General features: G+C 37.7%; 1 long non-coding RNA gene across 1 annotated transcript in view; it reads right to left on the bottom strand.

The window, feature by feature from the left end:
* LOC123860983 (uncharacterized) overlaps positions 1-9,995 on the bottom strand; it is a 955,410-nt gene extending 945,415 nt beyond the window's left edge. The window contains exon 1 of the long non-coding RNA XR_010412903.1: positions 9,452-9,995. This is a non-coding gene — a long non-coding RNA (uncharacterized LOC123860983). The remainder of the gene's footprint in view (positions 1-9,451) is intronic.
* Positions 9,996-13,594: the final 3,599 nt, after the last annotated feature.

The raw sequence follows: 13,594 nt of genomic DNA, 5'->3' as shown, positions 1-13,594 counted from the left end.
GTGAGCAAAAGTAAAAAGGATTTTGAGTGTTGGGAAGGAGGTCACAAATTTAAACAACTTGCTCAGAGTAAGCTTCATTTACCCAGTGACAATGGAGCAAAGTCTTAAAGGGGCATATGGGTAGATCCATACATGTATCTAGGGAAAGAACATTTCAGGAAAAACAGTCAGTTCAAAAGCCATGATGTGGGATATTATCTGGTAGGTTCAAGGAAAACTATGAAGGCTGTCATGGTCAGACCAGCATATTGTAGAGGAGGCCTGAGAACTATGGGGGGGGGGTAGATTTTTATAAGCTGTTATAGGCTGAATGTTAGTGTCTCCCCCAAAATGTTGAAGCTCTAACTCCCAATGTGATAGTATTTAAAGGTGGGGCCTTTGGGATGTGACTAGGTTTTGATGAGGTCATGAGGGTGGAGCTCCCATGATGGAATTAGTGCCCCTCTAAGAAGAGAAGACACCAGAGCTTTTTCTCTCTGCCATGTGAGGATACAATAAGAAGCCCTCTGCAAGCCAGGAAGAGGGCCCTCATTAAGAATCAAATCTGTTGGGAGTGCCTGGATGGCTCAGTCAGTTAAGCATCAGACTCTTGATTTGGGCGCAGGTCAGGATCTCACTGTCATGAGATTGAGCCCCACTCAGTGTAGAGTCTGCTTGTCCCTCTCCCTCTGCTTCTCCCCTTGTTCATTCTCTCTGTGTCTCTCTCAAATAAATAAATAAAATCTTCTTTTAAAAAAAAGGAATCAAATCTGTTGGTACCTTAATCTTATACTTCCCAGACTCCAGAACTATGAGAAATAAATGTCTATTGTTTAAACCACTCAGTCTATGGTAGTTTGATGTAATTAACCAAGCTACTAATACATAATATACTGTAAGGCCTTTTGCTTTGACTCTGAAGAAAACAGAGGGCCATTGGTGGAATGTGATTTGAAGAGTGATATGATATGGGTTACATTTAGCAAGACTATTCAGACTGTCATTTGAGAATACACTAGAGTGGGGTAGGTATGGAACATGAGAGACTAGTTAGAAAACTATTACAACAGTCCCAATGAGGGATGATGGTAGACTGGACTGTGTTAGTAGCAAAAGAGATTGTAAGCAGATGCAAAATTCTGGATTTGTTTTGAAGGTGGAGTCAATGTATAAGCTTTCAGAGCTGGACAATTAGAAAGTGGGAGTCATCATTAACTGATATGGGGGAGACTGTGAGTGAAATAAATTTGGGGGAGAGCAAGACTAGAAATCCCTCTGTGGACATATTAATTTTAAAATATCTATTGGAGATCTAAATGGTGCTATCAAATAGTCAGCTGGATATATGATTCTAGAATGAGGAGAGGTCTGGGTCAAAAGATATAAATCTGGCAATTATAAACACACAGACGAAATTTAAGCCACGAGGCAGATGAGATCACCAACAGAGTAAGGAGAGAGAGAGAAAGGATCCAAGGTCTGAGGCCTGAGCCAAAGTAGTGTTAAAAGGTCAGGATAAATAAGACAAATCAGAAAAGAGGAGAGAGAGAAGATGCAGTAGTAATGCAGAAAGAAATCAGAAGAGTGTGGTATCCTGGGAACTAAGTGAAGAAAGAGTTCTCAGAAAAAAGGAATCCTTGACTGTGTAAAAAGCTGCTAATAGTCAAGTAAGATGAGGACTGAGAACTGGACTGAGCAGCCTGAGGCTATCTGTTGACCTTGATGAGAGAAATTTTGGTGGGATGTGGAGTGGCAACAGCCTGAGAAGAGTGAATGTAGGGAGATATAAAGAGAGGACTCAGGGACCACAAGTGCAGATAACCATTTTGAGGACTTTTACTGCAAAAAAAGAAGCAAAGAAATCAGGCTGCAGAGGAGATTTTTATCTTAAGATGAGCCAATACCATGCGGTTCCCAATATATATCAATGGCAAGCTGCTTGAGACTGAAATATAATCACAGACGTACCCCAAGTCACACATTTCTTTAGATGGCAGTAATAGTAGCACAATTCTCAATTCTATCCTTGGTCAAAATAAATTATTTTGGTTTCCCTTCAATGATTAACTTAGAAAAATTCGTATTCAATCCTGCTAACAATTTAATACTTTTTAAACATATTCAATCAGGGCGCCTGGGTGGCTCAGTTGGTTAAGCAACTGCCTTCAGCTCAGGTCATGATCCTGGAGTCCCGGGATCGAGTCCCACATCGGGCTCCCTGCTCAGCAGGGGGTCTGCTTCTCCCTCTGCCCTCTTCCCTCTCGTGCTCTCTGTCTCTCATTCTATCTCTCTCAAATAAATAAATAAAATCTTAAAAAAAAAAAAAAACGTATTCGATCAATGAATGCCTTCTCCTAGTTCAACTTAGTTACCACAATTATCACCTTGGTAAAGTGTGAAAGGTGTACTTATCCTTCTATCCGTTCCTGCCAACATATGACACACACTAGTGCCTTCCCCTTTTTATTCTGAATCATCAAATTGTTTCTCTCCTTATCCTTTTGCTTCAAAGCAAAAAAAGATAAGTCTTCCAAAATTAGAAGACACACACACATTTTCAGGAGATGAATCCAAATCTAAAATCTCTGGTCACCCTTCACGCAGGACATCACTCTCACCATCAGCATCTCTACCTGCAGACTTCAGGCAACAGAGAACAAGTTGCTTTTCAGAAGCAAGATGCTCCTCAAAAAAAGCCATGCTATTCCACAGTCTTCCTTAGGAAGAGTTCATGTGGCAACACTGTGACATACTGTTGACAAGTTTCCATCAAACAGCACAGGGCTGAAGCTTTCCAGAACTGACATTAGTAGGACCAAGGGAAAAGGAGAGAGGTCAGTTAGTATTCACCTGTTTTCACACAGGTAAGCAAAATTTAACTTTCTGAGACATCTGTTGGATCCAGTATAGCAAAGAACTTTAGAGACTGGAAACATATAATGCAAATTTTAAAATATCCCTTTAAATAAACATTAAACACATAAATTAACTGTTTTGGTAAGAATGGCACTTAGGTGCCATTTGATAATATTTTTGATTATTTCAGTAATTGGTTACAAGTAAAAGTAATTAAAACAGAATGGGAGGTAATTCAATGCCTTTAATTGATCAAACATTTAATCAGAGCTTATAATGTACCAGATTCTGTGCTAGGGATACCAGGATGAAAAAGGACGTTTTTCTTACCTTTGAAGAGCTCACATTCCAACAGAAGAGACACAAATTTAAACAACGAAAATAGAATGCATGAAGTGTTCTAATAAAATATTAGAGACAGGTACAAAAAGATATAGAAGGAAAGAGCAGCTAATTCTGCTAAAGATAGTGGGGAAAACTAAAGAGAAGAGTTAATATGTGAAAGATAAAATTGTCTTTCTAGAGCTTGGAGAGGGTTGGGGGAGGCCAGAAACACAGGTCAAACAATTTAAGGCAGGGGTTTTGTAGTTCACTCAGGCTGATATAACAAAAATACAATAGATTGAGTGGTTCAAACAACAAATATTTATCTCTAATTGTTCTGGTGGCTGAGAAGTCCAAGATCAAGGTCCCTGAAGATTTGGTATCTGGTGAGAGCCTGCTCCCTCGTTCATAGAGGGCTGTCTTCTTGCTGTGTCCTCACATGGCAGAAGGGTCCAGGAAACTGAGATTTCTTTATAAGGATATTAATTCCATTCATGATAGCTCTACCCTCATGACTTAATCACCTAACATAAGCCTCATCTCCAAATACCATCACACTGCATGTTAGGATTTCACGTATAAATTTTATGGGGACACAAACAAGGGATAATAGCAAAAAACATGTTAGGATTTAACATATGAATTTTGTGGGGACACAAACATTCAAGGGGTAACAGCAAAAACAAAGGCAGTAAATATAACATGGTATTTTCAAGATGGAAATATATAGTCAACAAAATTCTAGTAGCCTGTTTCTCAAAAACAAGGCAGTCAGAGCAAAAGATAGATTTTTCTTTCCAGAAAGTAGCTCTCATGACAATACCTGGAAGGTGGTCTATTACTGAACATGAGAGGGGGCAGATATGGAAGTGGCAAAGGAAGACCATCACCTTATGAGGAAACTGCTTGAAGAAAGAAAGAAGGAAATTTATCATCCTTGATTTTTCTCTTTTCCTCACTACTATCTTCCCTAGCATTATCTCAATTATCAGCAAGTCTTATAGTCGCGCCTTTAAAGTATATCTCAATTCTCTCACTTCTCTCCATCTTCTCAGCTACCCTACCACTTCAAGCCACCATCATCATTCTCCTGGATTACTATAATCGCTAACCAGTCTCCCTGCCTCTTCTCTTGCTCCCTGACAATCTTATGTCCCCCAAATCCAGAGTTATCATTTTAAACCATGAATCAGATTATATTGTTCCCTGACTTAAAATCCTCCACCAGAATACAATTGCAATTAGAATAAAAATCCAAGTGTCTATTACTGTCTATATTAGGCTCCTATCCACCATCATCACTTATTTATTTTCTTTGCACGGAATCCTCTTTCCCATGCCTTAACATAGCCATGTTATTCAGTTTTCAGCTCAAATGTCACCCATGAAGGCCTTTTCTGATCACACTATCTAAAGTGGCTCCCTCTTTCCACTCTCTGCCCATTACTCTGCTATATTTTCTACAGAGCACTTATCACTATTTGAAATGATCATGTTTATCTTGAAAAAGTCTAAAATATCACGAGAATTACCAAAAGTGACACAGAGACACAAAGTGAGCAAATGTTGAAAAAATGGTACCAACAGACATGATCAACACAGGGTTATCACATACCTTCAATCTGTAAAAACACAGTATCTGCAAAGTACAATAAAACAAAGCACGACAAAAAGAGGTATGCCTGTATGCTTTACGTCTTTCAGAGACAGATGTTAAGTGTCTTGGTATCTAATACCATGAAGACTTTGGCCTCAAGGCAAGTGAAAATAGGCCCCATTTATACAGGATACTAAGTAAAAGCCCTATTTGGAGACTTCCCCTTCCCAGAAACAGCTACTTCCTGTGCGATGAAAACATTTACATGTTCATCAGTCTTAACAACATAAGTTTAGTTCTAAGAGTCAAAGGCAGAAGGAGTCACATGGAAGCTATTCATGGAGGCTCTAGCAAGAGCCTTCCAGAAGAACTGGGAAATAAGAGAAATTAAATTTTGTTACAAAAAAGTTATGAATAGTGTGACTGGAAATAGGGGAGTTTCAGAGGTAGAACTGGCACTGTGATTCTGTCCAACACATTCCATGGGAGAGAGTACCACTTCTAAAAGACATAAAAAGTCACCAGAGAGAAATCCTCCACTGCGCAAGATATCTAAGGCTTCACTGTGTGCTGAGTAGTCTCTACTTCCCCTTGTTTCCCATGCAACCTTCTGTTTACAAGAAGAGGAGAGGGTTGGGGGAGGCCAGAAACACAGGTCAAACAATTTAAGGCAGGGGTATTGTAGTTCTTAACAATAAAAAAATGATTAAAAAGATACGAAGTAAACAGAAACTGAAAAAATTCACATGAAATGTGCTGAGTAGTCTCTACTTCCCCTTGTTTCCCATGCAACCTTCTGTTTACAATTCAGCTTCCCTGGTACCTTGATGCTAGGAAAAGACAGAGGTAGATCAAGGCATTCCAGCCCCCCGAAAAAGTGGGATTGTCTGCAGTCCTTGTTGAGACTACATCACAGCCCAACTTCTCTCTCTGCCCAATCAGCCTCCTTCATTTCACTTCCATAGGTGATGATCCCAATATATGTCTTATATGCTAATGTCTAGTTCAAAGTTTGCATCCCTGAGAACCCAATCTCCAAACTCTATCTTAAAGCACAGTAGGATCCAGGTGTTCAAATGATGTTGTTGTCAGCAATCTATCTCTCTGTTCTGCATTCAATTCATTTTTGACAAGTCTCTCCTCTGTAGTAGAAAGTAGATTTTAGGCCATTTTACCAAAATTATTTTTTCCAAAATCAGTTCTGTGAAAATAAATTTGTCTAATAACTTTGTTGGTGTTAACATCTTTGTTGAAATTTTGCAAACAATTGCTAAAAATAAAGTTAAGCTCATATGTTATCTGAGGAAGTGGTATATGAAAGCTAAAAATGCCCCAAAGTGGAGGGAATATGACATAAAAAAAATCATCCAAAAGAAAAGAAGTTATTCTGTTTCTCACAATAAACAATTGAATATATGAACTTGGAAATAATTTAAGAGATTTGACTTTAAAAAATAAAATTATTTAAAGCAGTGTTAGGAAAATTAGGATGAACAGAGGCGACTGCTGTTATTATTGTAATGTACTAAGTGATTACTGTGTCATATTTGGCATATAGGAAACAAAAAAAATTTTGGAGAATTGGAATAGAAATTGATTAAAAATCCTAAAAATGATATGTTTAAAGTATAAAATTAACAGGAAAGAAGAAAAACTCACACCAAATATTAAATTTTACTACCACTTCTTGGAAATAAACTAAAATTTAAATATCACATGGAAGACTGGCAGAAGAATCTTAACAATAAAAAAATGATATTAAAAAGATATGAAGTAAACAGAAACTGAAAAAATTCACATGACATGCTCTAATAGTTATTGATGATGAAATATTGTTTTCTAAATATGAAATATTTATTTAGAAGAATAAATCACCCTATGATCCTTAGAATTTATCAACTGTAAATTCTTTAAGATGCTTATATAAAAATAACTAAAAAAATAAAAACTTATTTTTAAAAAGCATTTACATCTTTTAAAAGCATTCCAATAAGTTTAAATTGTAGTAATCCTTGTAAGTAGTTAAAAGAAATAAGATTTTGGTAAATCGGTAGATTTGTCATTGAAGCAAATTTTCATTTGGGAAATTTAATTTCAGAAAATTCATTTTCGTAGAATTGGTTTTCAGTGAGTTGGCCTGCCTCCAGCAAGACAGCCCTGGCAGCCACAGTTTTATATTCTACCAAGCCAATCAAGCCCATCTAAAATGCACACTTTGTTCCAAGAGTTCCAACTGAAGTCCTGGCATTACCATTGACCAAGACTGCTTGGGTCATGAGCTCATCTCTGTACCAGTGACTGTGGCCAGGGATATGGAACATGGTGATCATTCAAGCCTGATATCCTTCTGAAACCCTCTGGAACTAGGCGGGCAATCAGGCCCACCTGAATCACAGGGGCTGCAAGTGGAAAGGGAAGACTCACAAAAGGGAAACCTAGGTCTACTATCAGAAAAGAGGAACAGGAGGTATTTGTTATATCTTTCACTCTGAGACTTCAAAAAACTTTTTTCCTGTTTAGCAGCATTTCTCTAACCATTGCTAATGGAACCAAATTTCATCACGCTTTCAAGAGAATCTCTTATCATGCTTTCACTTTTTCAAGCACCTGAACTCAGAAAGGGCACAAAGAAAATTTTTTTCAAACAAAAATTTGTTTGTTCCCCTTTAACATGTTGTAAAGAAGAAATGGTGTATTTTTTCTCTATTGAATGATTTCTTTAACCACTCTGCCTTTTTGCTTCAATTCCAAAATTTAAATTAATATTCTATGCTTCTGACAAGAGGAAAGATGTTCCCAAGTTGAAGAACACACAATTTGATATATGTTTGATATATTTGATAGATGTTAGTTATTACATACTTCTATTAAAAATAGACTCTTGCCCTGCATTGGGCTCCCTGCTCAGCAGAGAGTCTGCTTCTCCCTCTCCCTTGTCCTCCCCCCCTGCATATGCTTACTCTCTCTCTCTCTCTCCCTAATAAATAAATAAAATATTTTTTAAAAAAAGAAAATAGACTCTGGTATACAAAACTTTTCTTGCTATATACTAAAATTTTTCATATTTTAATTTTTCAACATATGAACAGCCACTTTCTGCTGCTCAGGTGCAGGTGCAAAGTGGGTGGACAGAGAGTTGCTTGTGTGTAACCAGGAATACAACCTGATGAGTGTTACAGAAGGCAGGGGTGCAGAGGAGAAAGGGAGAGGGGTGTTGAGAGTGTCTGTAAAGGAGTAAAAAACCATCAAATATAAATTGGATAAGGAGAAAAGTGAGTCTGTTAAAACAGTAATAGACAATGAATAAGTAGTATATTAAATGAATTAGATCCAAATGTAATCAAATAATGATGAAGAAAAAATCAATAAATGACCTGGAAATATAAGATAGTTGATCTGACAGAAAAAAATAATGGCCTACTAAAGATGTCCATATCTTAATCCCCTGACCTGTAAATATGTTACCTTATATGGCAAAAAGAACTTTGTAGATGTGGTTAAGTTAAATATCTTGAAATAGGGAGATTTCCCTGGATTATCCAGGTGGGTCAGATATAATTACAAGGGCCACTAGTAGAGGAAAGCAGAAAAATCAGAGACAAATAAGAGATATGATGATAGAAACAGGAGTGAAAGTCAGAGGGAGATTTGAAGATGCCATGGTTCTGGTTTTGAACAGTAAGGAAGAGGTAACAAACCAAGGAAAGTAGGTGGCCTCTAAAAGCCAGAAGAGGCAAGGAAACATATTCTTCCAGAGAGCCTCCAGAGGAAATGCTGCTCTATTGAATTTTTGCTTTTAGCCTTTAAAACCCATTTCAGACTTCTGACTTCCAGAAATATAAGATAAAACAATGGTGTTGTTTAAGCCACTAAGATCGTTATAGCAGCAATAGGAAACTAATACAATTGGTTAAAGAGTGGAATGTTTGAATTCAGTATTTTAAAGGTGGAGTACCTCTTGGTAATGACAGAGTTTAGCACATGGACTACAGTGTGGTCAGGAAAAGTGAGGTCAAGAAGTTCAGAGGGGTTGAGTATGATCATCCTCAAGATTACTGAAGTCATCATAATGAAAACAGTGATCCAGGTTTTCAAATCTTCAGTGAATGATGGGGAGAGGTTTGTAGATTACCAAGAAGGGATGTACTTCAGAGGATCTTATCTTTTGGAGAGAAGAGGGAAATACAGCGATCTAGAAAGAACAGTGAAACAGAAGGAGGACATCTACCTCATCTTCAGTCTCCATTATATGTAGGAGGTGAGATTTTAAAATTGCCACCAATAAAGAGAACTAGATGAGAATCAATGTCCTCAGGAATGACCATGTCTCAGTTCAAGAAAAAAGGGTAAAGGGAATGATGAGAGAAGAGTTACAAGTATCAAGGACTTCAGATTTTCATGATACACTGTAAAAGCACAGTGAAAGAATTTGAAATATGGTGTGAAGGCAAATGACATGGTCATATCAGGAGATATTTGAAGCTTATGGACCATGAGACCAGGTGATGATCTGGAAATTTGAACTGAAATTTGGGGGCTTCTGAAGGTGACTTAGATAAACATGAGAGAAAAGTATAATGGGATTTGTCCTGATGCTTTTTTTTAGAAGGGTAAGCAGTTTAAATGCAGCATTTTTTGATGATTATTACCTTGGATACTTGTAGTCATAAGATAAATGAAGAGTGATTGCTTTACCAGAAAAAAGTGAGGTCTCTGGGCTTCCTTCCCTTAAGCTTGTCTTAGTGAGGTAGACTCATCAAACACACAGGACTGGGAGATCTTGCTGAAATCCAGTAGTCCATGGAACCCTCAGGCCTCCTTTGCAAACTCCAGAGAGTGGACCATGGCTATGGGAAAGGCAATGAAGCTGTGGACCTCTTACCAATCTGCTGTGGAACCTGTTGGGATCATGGTGGAGAGAGGGACAAGCCAAGGAAATTAATGTTATCGTATGAGGGTTTTCCTAGATCGGCAGTCCTATTATTTCTATGAACTCCAGTATCTTCAGTAAATATTCTATCTAGAAACAGAATCCCATATTTGGAGAAGGAATAATTTATAAGAAGAACTGAATAGGTTAAAACAATTGGAACAGAAAATGAAAAAGAGAAAATGCTACAAATGAGAAACAGCACAGACTGAAATGGCTTTCACAAACACAGAAATGAGAATGACTTTTTATAACCTATGAGTGTTTGGGCAATCTTAAAAACTCAGACCTCTGGTAGAAAGAAATCCCTATTCACCAGAGAAAAAATATATTCATCAAATTTGTTCTAAAAGTAAATTCTGTTTCTTTATAACCAATAGCGCTACCCCAGGAGGACAGCTTAAAATTTTAGTTTGCACATTAAATTTACACATTTTAGTTAATACTGAAAGCCAGTGAAATTTTATGTGAAACTACATGATAGGATGGATATCAGTGAATACAGGATGAGGGGTCCTTAACTTCCTTGAAATCCTCAAAATGGTTTCATCTTAAAAACAACAACAACAACAACAACAACAACAACAAAAACACCACAACACACTGCTCTAGGACTTTATAATGTAAAACAAATTAATTCTGATATTGTTAATAGCATAAACAGATAAACCAGAAAACAATGTGTTAAAATGTTAGACTTTCATTCTCAAAATAGTGAATGGAGAGGGATGGGAGTTTGGTGGGTACCAGAAGGGAGGGGAGGGTAGGATGAATCAGGAGCATACAGAGGATTTTTAAGGCAGTGAAGCTATTCTGAATGATACTCTGGCGGTGGATACATATCATTATACATTCATCAAGACCTATAGAATGTATACTACAAAGAGAGAATCCTAAAATGACACTATGAATTTTAGTTAATAATAATCTATCAATTACGGCTCATCAACTGTAACAAGTATAGCACAAAAATGCAAGACATTAATAATAGGGGAAACCACTGGGTTCAGGGAGGTGTATGGAAACTGTACTTTCCACTCAATTTTTCTATAAACCTAAAACTGCTTTGAAAAATAAACCCATTAAAAAAAAAAGATGCTGCTGATCACTTTGAATAAAATGGATTGGAGTAGAGCTAGAGTGGAAGTAGAGGCCCAATTAGGAGACTTCTGCAATCAGGTCAAGAGATGGTAATAAATTGGACTAGTGTAGATAAGTATAAAAAGGGGAGAATCAAAATATTTTAGGGCGTTGGTATGAGAATTAGTAGTAATTTGAATATGGGTTAAGAGGGAGGGGGATGTACTAATAAATGACATAGTTTTTTGGCTGTGTAATAGAAAACAAGCAAAATTCCAAAGTACAGATTTTGAGAGATGGATACTTTCCGAAGCCACCAGGATGGGTCCATGGCAGCAAGGGATTTGTGAAAGATAGCTAGAAAGTTCAAAGGGACATTCATAAAAGAAGCTAATGGAATAATACTTTACATCTTAGAATTGTTTCAATATTCCCATCCTATCCTTGTCAACTCGGGCTGTTATAACAAAATACTGTAAACTAGGTGGCTTAAATAATACATATTTATTTGTCAAAATTCTGGAGGCTGACAAATCCGAGAGCAAGGTGCTAGCAGATATGCTTCCTGGTGAGAGCCAGCTTTCTGACTTGCAGCAGGCTGCCTTCTCACTGAGTTTTCATAGGGTAGAGTTGGCGGGGAGAAGCACTCCCCTCTCTCTTCCCCTTATAGGATGTTAATCCCATCATGAGGGCCCCACCCTCACGACTTCATCTAACCTAAACCTAACTTCATCTAACCTAAACTTCATCTAAACCTAATTACTTCTTAAAGTCCTTACCTACAAACACTGCCTACTAGAAGGTGGGGGAGGAACAGAAAACTATCCCCCAAATTGAGGAAGCACTCTGAGATTGAAAAACAAAGCAGGCGACTGACTCCATACAGTTCACACAGTTTTATTCAGGGTAACTTACTGCCAGGATGGACTGGGCAGGTGATGACCCAGACCCTGAACAGCTATTCTCTGCAAAGTCTGGACCTTAGTCTATAAATTTTATAGAGCAAGGGGACAGGTGGTGGGGCAAGGGTGGTGGGCACTATAGAAAGACCAAAGAGTTTGCATGCATTTCAAAGGGTTGGCACACCTAATTGACAGCTAAACTTTAGATTTTGTGGGCCACCTGTGAGTCAGGAAAAGAAAAAACTATGTTGTCTCTAACAGATTTATGGAAGCCTGAAGTAAGCCTCCCCCCATCCCAGCCTTGATGGCTATTTCTAAAGTATGTATATTAATCTCCAAGAGGCCCAGAACATGTAATCCCAACACTGTCAGCACTCCTACACCATCATGTTCAGGGCAGGGGCTTTAACATAGGAATTTTGAGGAGACACAAACATTCAGTCTATAACACACCTCTAGCCCTAAGCCAGAACCGCATTATTGTATAACATAAATTTAACTCCATACAACTTAAGTACAAGATTATATATGCAAAACAATACTTAAGATTTTAAAAGCAACCAGTTATTTAAAATAATTTAAATATTTAACATTTTGAAATAAAACTTCCTCTCTCAAAGGAAGCTCAGTGTTCACAGATGCTGTTTGTTGTATTTTTAAGTCCACCCTGTCTCTCTCTCTCTCCACCCCCCTCAAAAAGCTGATTTCCTAATAAGCAAGGACACATGTATCCTATTCTCCAATTTCCATCAATGAAAACTAGCAGCAAAAATGCCCCAGAACTCTAAATTTACAATGATCACATTAGGGGAGAATAAAGCAATCAAGATCCAGATAATTTTGGACTTTATAGTCCGTAGTCAACACCTTAAATCTCATCTGGAATCAGAGCAGATCACAGAGCAGTGATGTAATAGCCAATGAAAACATTATCACAGCTTGATTATGTAGTAATATGATGCATTTCTCATGTTTTCATTAAAAGAGCATCATACCCACAAAACTTTTGAATAGACCATCTCTGGAGAGAGTAGTTCAAAATTATCATCTTATTAAAATATAACTCCTGCTTTGGTTGCTTTTACTTGTTTTCTTTAAAGTTTCAAACTATGGTATATGCAGCCAGAAGAACACAGATTATCCCTGAGACCTAACACAACAGGGCCTTATGTTAAACAGAGGCCCAAGAGTCTAATTACTATGCTGCTTCCTCAAAATGTATTCCCTTCACCCACCACCTGTCCATTCTATCCCCAGGGCATCAACTTCTGAGTTGAGATGTACACTCCAGCTTTTATGCCTGGCCCAACCTCATTCATTTTAAGTCAGTTTTGGTTTTTGTTTTTTCTTTTTTAAAAAAATCGCCTCCTTTCTGTCACAGAGCCTCAGAGAGTTCTGCACCTGAATGTCATAACTTGTCATGACCTAAGCTTGTATTCACTGACGGGAACTTGGGAGAAAATGAGCTGGGAGAAATGGATGAGACCAGCGGAAAGTCAGAAAAAAAGCTATGGATTAAAAAAAAAAAAAAAAAAAAAGATGGAAGAAGAGGAGGATATTCAGGAGTTTTCCTCAACCTCTCATTTCCCCAAAATTACATCCACGGCCTGAGAGCTGTTCTTGATCTCCATTCATTTAACACTCACAGATCACAAGGATTTCAGGCAGAACACAGGGGAAGCTAGAGCTGTGAGAGGTCATTAGTCTTCACATGGGTAGAGAAAGAATGCGTAGTCGTCCCCTCATCCTCAGTGACCTGTTGTAAATGATAATTTTTATGTCAAACTGAAATGTTCTTCATTCTTTCTTATGTAAATGTATAAGGGCTATTCTACACTAAGATGGGTCACCAAGGTAGCTTATAGATTTTCCTTCCCTTGAGACCTTTAAAGAAGATAAATATCAAACTGTCTTTGAAGGATGACA

The sequence above is a fragment of the Mirounga angustirostris genome, unplaced genomic scaffold, assembly GCF_029215605.1.
Source record: "Mirounga angustirostris isolate CCGP_5_RB_7025 unplaced genomic scaffold, mMirAng1.0.hap1 SCAF_7, whole genome shotgun sequence".
In the NCBI taxonomy this organism is placed as follows: Eukaryota; Metazoa; Chordata; class Mammalia; order Carnivora; family Phocidae; genus Mirounga; species Mirounga angustirostris.
This window is presented reverse-complemented; position numbering and strand designations above follow the sequence as displayed.